The sequence below is a fragment of the Pseudopodoces humilis genome, chromosome 9, assembly GCF_049639895.1.
Source record: "Pseudopodoces humilis isolate 2021_Gansu_Grassland_sample_001 chromosome 9, ASM4963989v1, whole genome shotgun sequence".
Lineage (NCBI taxonomy): Eukaryota > Metazoa > Chordata > Aves > Passeriformes > Paridae > Pseudopodoces > Pseudopodoces humilis.
The window spans coordinates 27226413-27239742 of NC_142208.1; the positions used below are offsets into that span (position 1 = coordinate 27226413).

At 41.2% G+C, this 13330-nt stretch overlaps 1 long non-coding RNA gene across 2 annotated transcripts in view; it reads right to left on the bottom strand.

The window, feature by feature from the left end:
* LOC148183801 (uncharacterized) overlaps positions 1–11450 on the bottom strand; it is a 32193-nt gene extending 20743 nt beyond the window's left edge. The window contains exons 1-3 of one of the 2 annotated variants that reach the window (XR_015773239.1): positions 11310–11450; positions 5935–6080; positions 2535–2651 (exon numbers count right to left, since the gene is read on the bottom strand). This is a non-coding gene — a long non-coding RNA (uncharacterized LOC148183801). Of the gene's footprint in view, positions 1–2534; positions 2652–5934; positions 6081–11309 lie in introns of those variants that run through there. The other variant, XR_015773238.1, reaches the window with a different exon arrangement.
* Positions 11451–13330: the final 1880 nt, after the last annotated feature.

The window sequence follows — 13330 nt, forward strand, 5'->3', positions numbered from 1 at the left end:
AGAAAATCTTTGAAAACAATATATTTAAATGAAGCAACATTAAAATTACTTGCTTTGATAGTGTTTGACTAACAAAATTGCTTTAAAATATTTATTTCAAGCTTAATGATGAATTTACCCACAAAGAGAAATTACAGTGCTTCAAATCTGGTGATTTAATTATTCCATCTTACAAAATAAAATTTTTTTAATAATACTGCCTTATCCCAGTTCATGATGGATATAGCAATTCATGAGAGGTACATTTTACATACACACACAATAATAATTTAAAAAATTAAAAGAAAAAAGAAAAAGAAAACTGTTTTCCCCCACCATGAGGATGGCTGTGACTGGAACTCAGCCCAGGGTTTGAGTGGCAGATAATATGACCTTTCCTTCCCACAATTTGTTGGGAAAGAGTGACAGCTACTGAGCCTCACAAATCTCCCTTGGACAGGGCAGTGCATTATCCCACAAGACAATAGCAATTCTCCACCCAGCTCAGAGAGAAACTGATGCAATGCCAATTTATCTAATTCCTTAACTTTTCTGCCTTTGCCTTTATTTCAGCAACTGAAATAATACCCCCTAAAATGGATTCAACATCAACTTTTACTGAGTCAGTTTACTTTCCCTTGTTTCCCTGCTAAGGCGTTTCCTCCTCACTCTTTGCAAACTCCAACATCTCTCCACAAACAACTATTTTTTTCAGGGGAGCAAGAAACGGGGAGGAAAAGGAGGAGACAAGAAGAGATACTTGCAGAAGTTGTCTCCAAAATCAATTTGATCAGTGCTTCATATCCTCTCCGTTCCCACTGTGCCGCATCCCAAGCGTCTCACTTAAACTGTAACTAATGAGCAAAACCAACAAGCTCAGCCATAAGGCAGCACCTGCAGCAGAGCCTCTGCTGTGGTATCAGGTGGCAGAGTTCAGCAGTCCCCACGGCCATCCTCACAACTCCACAAGAAACCACAACCTCCCTTTCCAATTTATTTCTTGCCAGTCGAAGCCTGAGGCCTGTATTTAAATGCTGTACTCTAGATTTACACACAGATGAAATCCCACCAACTCCAGAGGCAGCTGCTTCATTTCAAGTTGAGTGAAAATAACCATGGCAGCAGCTAACAACTGATTAGTCCATTCCCAGCTGGAAGAAGAAAAAGGTCTCTGACTAAAGCAAGCTACTACATGAAACAGAGGCAGGTCGGCTACGTGAAAAAAAGTGGGGTTGATAAGAAAAATGTAACTGATTCTGCCACTAAGAAACAGGGAATTTTCCTGATGACCAAGTACTGCCTAAGGGATCACTAGAGCTTGGTTCAAATCCTGGGTGCATCTTTGTAACATAAGGGCCTCTCCAAATCCTCGCCATGAAAGCTTCATTAAAAGTTATGCATGTTTTCTTAGCTTGACTCGGATCTCTGTGAGTCTGGAGGAAACTCCAAAACACAGCAGGGAATATTGCCCTAGCACAGAAACAGCCCAAAGTTACATTAAAATACAACTAAAGAGTGATTTCACAGCAACATGGAAACCAATGGGCTTCAATATTTATTTGTAAGTAGAAAGTACGTTTAAGAAATTCGTATTTATTTCAGCATTATTAGAGCACTAAATGTACATCCACACACTGCTACAACATAATGCATGCAGCCACATCTCCTGTTTTTACCTACAAATTTCCTATTTGAAATCTATAGGAACTCAGTCCAAAAAGACTTTTCCACAAGAAAACATTTTATAATAGCACTAGAAAATAAGAAAAGTGTAAGACTCACCTAGGCCTTCCTTGGAACCAGCACACTTCAGAGTAGTCAGAAATAAACTAGATTAGAAACTCAAGCCCCGTGCTAGGCCTAGAAACAAGTTGTATTTAACAGAAGAAAAAAAAAAGCCAAAAAGAAAAAAAAAACACCACTGAATATTTATGTCTCCAAGATAGAAAATGAAAGGAAAAAACTCTCCACTTATTTTCCCTACTTTGATTTAAAAGGTCTTAGACAATCAGGCTCCACCTGAAGTGGGCTGTTATTTATCATTTCCATCAGGTGATACATATCCTCAGCCTAGTGTTTCTGATGACAATTCTGCTCTGCCACTCAGAAGAAAAGCCAAGTACCAAAATAACCAGACATTCTGTAAGTGGCAAAAAGTGCTCTAGTTGAGCAAGAAAGCAAATATTCAGACTTGGTCCACAATCCTCTGCCCCAATGGCAATTTTGCTAAGGATGGAGAAGAGAAAAAATATTTTTCTCCCATTAAATAGGAAAACAAGTAACAGAAATAACTTCTTAAAAGCATGCTTTTAAATTTCTTCAGCTTTTTAACTTTTCTCAGAATCCAGCCAGTAGTTCAAGGAAAGAACTCTGTTCCTACAGCAAGCCACAGTGCTGAGTGAGACCAAAACAGACCTAAAGAGCTCTGGAGCACTAAACTCCAGCAGGTTCTGTTTATTCCTCCTGGAGAAGGTAAGTGTGCTTGCCTCCTTATGAGGTGATACTAAAGAACTTTGCAGACTTCTGCTGCTTTCACAGAAGAGGAAAAGGATGGAGGGACAGCTCAGTACAGGTACAGGACACTCCTCTGGGCTGGGGCAGGAGCCCTCCTGAAGGAGGCAGGTAGGTGAACGAGAGGATCAAAACAAGGGAGCAGATGGAGGTCTTGGAATCTGGAAAACAAGCACACAAAATGTGCAAAGTGGAAACCACTGGGCTACAGGACACAGGAACAAGAATGTCTGCAGCAGCAGGGCCAAATGCAGGTCCTTCAACGTGCCGAGAGAGCAGTGCCAGTCATCACAGAAACAGGCAAATCCTGCAGAGCAAGACAGATGTCACCACGAGCGTTACAGCTCTGCACAGCACTGGCTTAACGCAAGAAATTTTTGTCAACACACACAAGATAGACTTGTTCTTATTTTAAGAGATTCTGCTGCACCAGACTCAATTTTTCCCCAGACATTTTTCTTTACCTTCGATGTCTTAATCAAAAACCACCTTGTATCAGTATCACTTTTGCTTTTTTGCCGTAATCTCTGTGCAAATGTGTCAGTCCCCATGTCTCCTGCCTGAAGAATGGGGATGTGCTCTCCCTAACCTGGCCAAGGCCTGCCCACAACCTTTCTTATCTTTCTGCATCTGACAGCTAAAGTTAAATGGTAGTTTTATGTCAGGAAAATGGAAAGCACCTGGAAGAAGCTCAGCCTTTATGACCTCTGCTCTAGAGACTCCCAGGATATTCCACAATCAAAAGAAACACTCTTCTACTGCAGTTTTACTGAATAGCCACATTAGTAGGCTACCAGCTTTGCAAAAATAATGGCCTCAGGACTTGGATGCTCTGTCTAGCTTCCAACTCTGAAGTTTTTATTGTGACAGGATAAGGCTAAAAAACAAAAGTTTTATTTAATAAAAACGCAAATTAATTTGACCTAACAAACCAAGGACTGTTCAGGTTTACAGTGCAAGATATTTCTTCTTGGGAAAAGTATGTTGAAGTTACCAAGTGCCCCTAGAAATTATGTCAAGAGGATTTTACTGATTAATATATCTAGAAATCATTCCTGACTCAGGAAATTCTCTGGGCTGAAAACCAGAGAGGACAGGGGGACACTAAAGGCAATTCATTCCTCTTCCCTCAGCATTCACTTAGACCTTTGCCAGAGTAAAGCTGCAGTGCTAGAGTGACCCTTAAAACTGCTGTAATTAACTGAAATTAACTTAAGTTTTTCCACCTGAAGAGTCCTGTAACCTGGACAAAACTAAATGCCATCTTACCTGTTGACACTGGTGATGAGCTTCGAGAAGGAAGACTTCCTTCCCATGGCATTTTGTGTTAAAAGCTAAGGGGCCCCACATTTGGGGGATTTAAGTGAACAACAAGAGGAGCAGTGAAGCCAAAAAAAGCCACTATCTCTTCTCTCCACTGGCACCTGCAGAGCCCTGCTGCTCAGGCAGCTGGAGTGAGGGGTCTCCACAGAGTGGAATTTTACATGCAAACACCATCAGCCCTGCCCTTCCTTCCAAACAGCAGCTCCTTTGGACCTGAGGCTGCCAGGCTTTGTAAGCGCAGACCAGAGTGAGCCCAGACTGGCTGGCATCAGCAGCCTGAGATCACCAGTGACAGCCAGAGCACACCAAAAGCCCAGTTTGCCTCCAGACAAGCAGCCCAGTGTCCTCATTTGAAATCCATGAGGATGAGCCAAAGCAACTCTCCCGAGGAAGTCCTGCAAACTGAAGGGGGTTATTGCCTCGAGAAAGGGAGGAGGCTTAAGAGCGAATCTCAGGGCTGTAAAAAACTTGCTATGGAGCATTCAGGTGAAGGACTCCATAATCTACCCAGAAGAAAGATGATGCAAGCAAATGAGCTATGAAAAACTTTCAGGAGGGAAATTCATGTCTTATGTAGATATCAGAGAGCCATGGAAAAGCACCTCAGGCTGCTGTGGGAACAGCAGAGCTTGCCTTAGGTGCTATCAGTAGGAAAAGTCTAGCACAAAAAATACAGTCTAAAATTTTGCCTGGAAAGTAGTCAAATTGGAGTGAGTAAATAAAATCATCAAGTGTCATAGCCTGACCTAACACTGGGGGCATGAAAAATATTTCTTTTGTAGAATAACCATTATACACTTTAGCTGAGGTTTTCAGAGTTATTTACCCCAAATCCCTTCTTTACATGTACTTAAGTAATAATTAAATCTCTGTACTGTGTGAAAAAAATTCAGGTGCTTTAAAATTTTCTGTGTGCATAATTACAATTATTTCTAGACCAAAATGGTAGCTGTGGATATGAATGTAATGTTTCAGCATTAAGTTTAATATCAGCAGGCAGGAGAATAATTAGTTAATGGGCATGAACTGTTTTACTAAAAGGATGAAAGCATTAATTATTATTTCTTATATTTTAAATTGCTTTAATAGGCAGAGTCCTCCCAGAGCACATCTAAAGATTTATTTCTATTCAGGTATTGTTTTATACATTGAAATTCAGGCCTGAAATTAGAAGTTGCCCAGGGAATTGGTAATGACTATTATTCCTTATTTTTTTTCTTGAGAAGTAAATCCCATACTCTTAAGTAACTCACAAAAGGCATTAATGATTCTGCACTACAGTTGTCAGCAAATGCACAAATTTGCCTAATTCAGCAGTGATTTCCAAGGCAAGTCTTTATTAAAATGTCCCTGGCCACCACATAAGTATAAATATCGTGCTTATTACAAACTACAGGAATTTTCTTTTGGTACCAGCAATTTACAGGGTTGACCAAATTCAGAGGAAGGTTACTCAGAAACTCAGTTTCATGCAGGGTCAGAGCACACAGACTGGCAGCATGGCTTCAGACATGTCACAGTAAGGGAGCTGTGCACTTTTCAATGCCAGAAGCCATTTTCTGTTTGGGAAGCTTTCATTAACACCACACATGTGGCAGGAATTAAATGGTGACAACCCAGGGCCAGCAGGAAGGGATCTTTCCCTAGAAAGAAGAGCAAGAAGCTCTCCCATGAGGCATGATGGGACATAATTCACAGTCACACCACTTTAGCAGAGCTGCTGGCATTCAGGTTTTGGAGTTATTCTAAATGTCATCGTGTCCAGCCTTTTGGGAGAGCATGCTAAGCCTCAGGGGCATTTCTCAGGAGCAGGGCTGTCCTTCTCACCCAACAGCACCTTGTAGCTCACAGACAGAGCTCACTCCAAGCTCTGAGGCTTCCACAGCACCAGGCTGAGCCCAGCACCCAACAGGAGCTCTGGGGCTGGCACAGCAGGAGTTGGTACCCAGAAAGAGCTGAAGCCAGAGCCAAAGCTGTGCCCCTCACCAAACAAAACCGCAAGGCACTTCCCAGAGAGGAGCCCCAGATGCGCCACCCCCTGCATAGCCAAGAGAATTTGCTGGGAACAGCCCAGGTGACCCCTGCCAGGAAATTCAAGTTCCCACTCTGGCCCCAGCTGACCTTCTGCAAGGAAAACTGTGCTGATTTCCAGAACCACAGCTGCACTTGGAGTACAAACTGTTTCCATGGCATAGCTGCAGCATTCATAGGGGGAAGGTACACCAGTTATGCTCATTATCCAGCTGCCAGAAAAAAAGTACTCCCACCTGCAGAGCAAGAAAGGAGTTGCTCAAGACAAGGTACTACATCCATTATTTACATTTTGCATCACCACCAGTCTTATTAGTACATACATACAAACTGAAGGATGTTTTTTTATCCTCTTTCAGAGGTTATTAAGTATTCCCTACACTATTTCCCATGTGAGTCTACTAAGGTGTATAAACAGATACTGATTCATACTTGCTGAAGACTTCGCCATTGTCACCTAATTATTGTTTGTACTAATTAAAATACTGTATGCAGATAACGTCAACACTAAATGACAGCAGATTGAAAGCATCTAAGTAATTCATCATGTCACTAAAATATGCAGCCATGTTTCTCGGTACTAGAACATCTCCTTTCTAATTTAGAGGCGAATTAGGCGTTGCTGCAAGTTTGTGACTCAAAGATAATTGCAAGACACTTTTCCTGGCTTCTTGTGTTTTCAATTTGTGATTACTGCAAGAAGTTTAATAGCAGCTGTAATTCTGTGCCGCCCCAGAACTCCCCAAGGGGCAGGCCACAATGCCAGTTTCTCAGAAGTAACCCATTACACTTGCTTGCTATAAAGATCAGAATGTAAAATAAATTTGAAATAGAATGTAATTAAGAACTCTTTTGCCAAGAACCATTTCCCTTCAGGACATTATTCAGAAAGTCTGAGTGTTTTGATGAAAACAAGTAAAGACCAATCCCCTGGCCAAGCAGCAAGGCTACCTCTCATGATAATTACTTTCTTAAAAATTAAGAAGCCCCATCAAATAGTCTACTCACTGCAGACTAGGCTAAAACACTAAGTTTTCAAAGTTGCTTAATATTGAGTTATATTTTTTTAGCTCACAAGAGACAAGTACATAAATTCCCCATGAAGCAGGTTAAAATAAAGAAAGACAAGTAGGCTTTTCAAAACATAGTCCATTGGCCAGTTTCTCATACTGAAGGCTAAAAAAAAAGTGTTTGCTGTTCTGAGGGTTTTTTCCCCCAAGTTCTACCTGTAGTGCTAAATAGACTTGAGCAGGTGTTTCCAGTCACTTCAGAAGGAAAAAAAAATCCTCTTTTCAGTGATATGTCTGAGACCAATTAGAGAAGAGCAGAAGCAAGACTTCAAGGAAGACACTGGTACTGCATTGCTGAACATCTGTAACAAACCCATACAACCAGGATCAAAGCATAGCTGACATCATTTCATCCTATTGCAATTAAAGCCAACAAGCAACTTCATCAAAACCAAGGCAGTCGGTGGGAGAAAATTCTGTTCCAGTGGTGATCATCTCTCCTCAGACACAGAGGAGTGCAAATTCCTGCACTGTCAGGAATAGTCAAAGGATTTTAAACATCATCCCTGACCTTCACAGCAAAACTCCCTGCACTCAATGCTGCCAAGTATTCGGAGAGAATTCCTGATCACCTTCCAACAAGTATTTCAGTGACTCTTCATCTTATTCCTTCCCACAGTGGCACCACACTAGCCTGTGTTTTCTTTAAAGTAGATAACTTTATGTAATTCCTTTAAAGTACACAACTCCCTTAAACACACAGTAAGGTTTTGTCATACATTAAAAACCACACTTCCCAGGGCCCTGCCATCAGAGTATCTCAATAACAATAGATCACTCGTGAATCAGATGAAAGAGACTAAAAAATGAACAAGAAAAGCTGCTCTCAAAGTCAAGGCAAACACATTTTTTGGGCATGAAAACAAGAAAGGGAATACAGAGTCCCCAGCAGAGAACTACAACAGAATTATATATCAAACACCCCATCAGTGCAGGCAGATCATGAACGTCACTGCCAGCATCACACACTGCCTCAGCTATAATCAAAACCCCTAAAGCATTCTTGTATTCAAGCAGATTTTGCATCTCCTCAAAACACAATCAGCTGCAAGAAAGCTTGGGGGTCCCAAAGACACAAATCTGAACCTCAATGTTATACAAGAGTAATTCCAGATGAGAAACAGAATAAAACAAACTCAAGAAACAAGGAAAGAAGATTAATAGAGCAGACTGTTTTAAAATAAAATAAAAACACTTCAGAACACAGTGACTTATTTTCATGTTTCTTCAGCCCGGCCTTCACATCAGCCCAGCAGGTCAGAGCAGAACTCTCATGAGTCACTTCATGGTCTTTGTCTGACAGGGTACATGATGCATCCTTAACACAGCACCTTTTACAAGGGGAAAGAAATCCATAATTGTTCACCTGCAAAGGGCTCCAAGAGCTTGCAGGCAACTCTCACATTTGCTTTTAGTATGGGCAGGACCATTTCCCAGAATAAAAATGACTGCTCAAGATAAAAACATTCCTATACAGCAATGCTGCACCTTGGCATTCACAAAGAACAGAGAACCAAAATTCCTTATCACCAAAACAGTGAAGCCAATGTGGGTGTTTACACTGTCCCAGTCAGACTTGCAAGGCTTCACTTGCCTTTGGAAAGGCCTGAATGCTTGCAGGAATACACATCACCCTAAGGAGAACTTTGTGAGCACTAAGGACAGTTTAGAAACACTGGAGTTTAACAGTGGATATTTGGACATGCCTGAGCAGAATTTGTGCCCAGAATTCCACAGACACTTTGGGGGTGTTCAGTTGAGCCTAGCAGTCACAAGAAGCATGTGCAGGGTGGATACCAGTATGTAATCATTATACTGGGGCTTGAGCTGTCTAAATGCACTGGAACAGGGACTCACTGCTGAACCAAGAGCCAACACTGCATTTGGAGAAACTCTTGCAGATTATGTCCTCTCCCTGTTCAGGCCTCATGGGTCACCACCAGTAAGTTTTTTGTATGCCTGTTGATACCTTACACTCTAAGGAGGATCATTAAAATATTTCTGAATGCTTTAATGTATATTTTGGGAGTACAATCTGGAGTATTCCACTGGAAAGGAAAAAAACCCAAACCTTCCATTTCTCCCTCTTTGTGAAAGCGCATGGAGATGTTCTGATGGAAGCAGCTGCGTAGATAAACCAGAATAGGGACAGACCCACAGCATGGGACAAGGTGGGGAGAGCTCCAGTGTGATCCTTTACAGAGATCTGGGAGGACATGTCCCCCAGCAGCTCTGCAAGCCCCTTCTCAATCACATATTTATATTTGCCAAGCTTCCTGTGCAGGCCCAACAGCCACACACATTCAATTCTTCATGAAGCACACTTCTTTAAAGGTATTGCTGAGCATTTACCTCTTTGCTCAACTTTTCAAAGCTGTGTTGCTGAATAAGGTCTTCATCCAGTGAAAGACCATTATTCACACAGCAGTGTTTGTTAGAAACCAAACAATATACTATTCATACAGTTATTCCATTCAGTCAACCTCACCCTTCCAGCACCTCATTTTTCCTACTTAGTCTAGCACAGCATTTTCCTAAAATTTGGCATAAGGCTGAGATTTTTGGTTTATTTTTTGAGGCTGCTTGATATGAACTAGACTAAAAGTAGCCCCACTGCATAAACACACACAAAAAGCCTTATTTCCCTCCACCCTCACTGCATTATCCTTCAACTCTTTGAGGAAGACCCACTCCCTACTGAGTAATACACTCCATTTATCACCACCTGCAGAGACCCTGCATCAGGATTTGGCTCTGTGTTGCAGCAGCCACTGTCTTCTCTGAAGTTTACAGAGGAGTGCAAATGTGTCATGCCTGCAGTTTAACATATCACCTTTCAACTATAAATTGTCTGAAAATTCAAATTGAACTGATATGAAAGATGCCTATTACATTTCCTTAAACTGAAACTTAGTCTTGGCTTCTCATATTTCAGTTAAACAGAAACTTCTGGCTGCTACTATAACCAGGATGCCAATAAAACAAACTGTTTAGTTGGTTATAAATTCTTGATTCACAAACACATTGACAAGAAAGCAAAGTGTCATTTAACATACAAGGGGGAAACACAGTTAACAGCACAAAATACAAAATTTGTACCTCTATTACACTACAGACTTCCTCTCACTAAATAGTGCATCATTAATTAGGCAGTCTGCACTAAATGAATTCTACCTCCACTTTTTGAAAAGAAGTTTGATGCATCTTTGCTCATTGTGTCCTATAGAGCTTAACATCATCTGTTTTACAGTCCTTACTCTGAAACTACAGTAAGTTTCAGCCTGCCAAGGTCAGGGGACAGCATATGACACAAGGAACTGTGTTAATCTCCAGGACAGAATTCATCCCATATCTTCCAGCATCTTTTGTCTTCCAAGCAAATGTTTCAATCAAAACTAAAGTACAAATCCAGCAGTTACACCAAGGTAGAGTGAAAGTAAGGCTTACATCTCTGGATAGAACAGCTTCTGCAGCTCCTGTCACAAACCCCAGGCAGAGAGAATAAAAGGATGTGGGAGAGTAAGAAGTTCCTATAACGTTCTTGCCATGGGCTTTGCAATGAGAAATTTAATTCATTACTTCTATTAAAAAACCAACATTTCCTTCCAGAAGCACTGACGCACCCTCCTAAGAGGAGGATTCAAAACATCTAATTCTGGATGACAACCCACACAGCTTTGGGTAAAGCCAATGATCTCTTCCACAGTTGAACTTTACTAAGATTCAGAACTGCTTCAGTGAATCTTGGTATAAATACTCTTATTAGAATTGTTTCACTTTTTTTTTTTCCAGAGGAAAGCCTAGAATCACTGCAGGTTTTAATCACTATTTTGGAACTGTGCAGAGAAGCAGGCAGTAATGGAACAAGAAAATGCTTACATTAAGTAGGCCATGAAGAGCACCTGGAGACAAATAGATTTAAGTTACAGAATCTCTTCTACATTAAGAAACAAACAAAGTATAATGCTCCAAATCTCTGCCACATTTGCCTAGAGCCCTGTTACAGGCATCAGCATCTCCTGCAAAAGGATTAGCCTCCAGTAAATGTGCTTTAAAGCAAGTACTACACCTTCTTCAGCAGTCACTGTTTTAAAGAAAGAGGTGAACTAGATCACCTGTATTCAGTAGGGTAGGAAGCCTACATCCATATCTGGAATTTTACTAATTACTGCTTTAATACAGAATAAAGATTTCCCAAAATAACCCTTTAAAGTGATCCCATAGCAAGATCAAGCACCTCATTTTCCTCATGAGTAATGATGAATTAGCTGTAGTTCACCACTATCACCTAACCATGGCACAGTACTTAAATACATGCTATTCAATCAAACACCTTGAACATCCTCAGATATCAGTAGATCCTAAGAGTAGCCAGACTACAATATATTTACATACCTAATCATCAGGCACATAACTACTTCAGCCTGGTTCTGGCTTCCTCTTCTTTACCCCAGCAGGATCCTGAAAAAAAATCACTTGCCTTTAACAATACCTTATCAAAAGAACACCTTCTCCTCACAAACACTTAGAAAGAAAACACAATCTCTCACACACACCTCTCAACTTGGCTCCTTCCTTCAGGTTTTATCTTCCTCAATGAACTGGCTAACTAAGCCAGCAACTCAGGGTCACCTGGAGCAAATGGAGAAGGTCTCATATTGCAGGTGTGAGCAATGAATCCCACAAGTCATGTAACATTGGTAAAACATGAGTCTTTTTACAGAACTAAGGCAAAAATGCATTGGGAGGCAATATAAGCAGAAAAGGAGTGGGTCAGCCATTTTTAATATCTGTAGCACTTAAGATGCATGAGTTAGGTATGGGTGTGCCTTTCCTAAGAGGTATAGAATTAACTGAATTTTACTAAAGGAGAAGTTCTCAGAGCAGCTGATCACTCAAAAACTGGTACAAGAAATCTTTGTATGTTTTTTCTCTGCAGGAAAGATGTTCTTTTGATGAAGTTAGTAGCTAAATCAGAGCAATGTGACAAAACTGGTTGATCAGATGGAATTTTCAAGCTCAATAAGAATAGCTGAATGACAGAGCTCAGGCTGGGTGGTCTGATGACATTTTTGGCATTAAGGCCCAGGCATAAAAGACAGGGGATGAGCAGTGGGTAGGCTGTGATTCACCCCTGTGAATCCTGATTCAGGTTTGCTTGATATACATAACATGTTTTTTTTCACTTTTTAATTAGCTTGCTTCTCTTCTGGTTGATGAGGGATACTTTAGAAACTTTCTATTCTTCCCAGGTACTATAGGTGTTTTCAGTAAAGAGGCATATGCTTGACCTTCCAGTCACTGTAATTGAAGAGTGCTCCACTGACCCAAATCAGCTTCCCAGGGCTGAGCTGAAAATGAATATACCGCCAAACTTCTAGTAAGATCCCATCCAGAAGTGGCTTCATCAAAGCACCAACATTTCAGCTGAAAGGAAGAACAGGAGAACACAAATTACTTGGTCAGGGTAGTTCCCTGCTGTGGGGTATCAGGATTTCCCCTGAGAGGTGGCCAGGTGGGTGCTTCTTTGGCTAAGAACTGTTCAGCACCTGATTTATTTCCCCAGAGTTTGGAAGCCTTGAGAATATCTCATTCTTTAATCCTGATTCTCAGCTGATCCACTGTTTCCCATTCCAAGGGATCCATAACAAACTGACAGTGAGGTCTGAGTGTTGGTTGCTGCCTTTCCTTCCACAGAACTCAGGAGCATTTTCTCCACAGCATTTTAGCCCCAAAAGTGAAAAACTGGCAGAAACAGTCAACCATCCAAGAAAACACTGGAGAAACTATTTAGTGGATGACTAAACAGTCTGGGATATGGCAGCAAAGGGCATTTCAGAAAGACTGGACTGGAGACAAAGCTATGAGATATTTCTGAGAGATTAAGCTGGAAGATGGGCTCCTTGCAGGGCAGGTCCAGGTCCAGCCAGGAGCCAGGGTGACACTCAGCCCTGCCTGAGCTGCTCTGGGTCTCCTGGACCATGGGCAGGGCTGGGAGCAGCTGGGCAGGGACACAAAGGGCCATTAATGCCCTCCAGAGCTGCCAGTGTGACCCATCCCACGTTTGACAGATTACATTTGCAAATGTTAACTCTGGTACAAGAGTCAAGAAAAAATAACCTTCAGATTTGTGATCTCAGCAGCTTTCTGGGCTCTCCTTCAACTACATGAGCACTTGCAGGGATTAACCTTTTTTCAGTTTGTTTTTTTTAAAAATATTGCTAGCCAATTATCTTCAGTACCAGATTAGGTGATCCAGCTAACAGTTCTCAAATGCTGGAAGTCTTCCTTGCTCATCATTAGCACTCAGTTCACCAGCTGACTGAATTATTGCTTGTAAGTACTTCTTGATTAATTAATCTTTTGTTGGGTATTTTGAGCTGTTTGAATCATTATACATTAATTTCTTGTTCTTA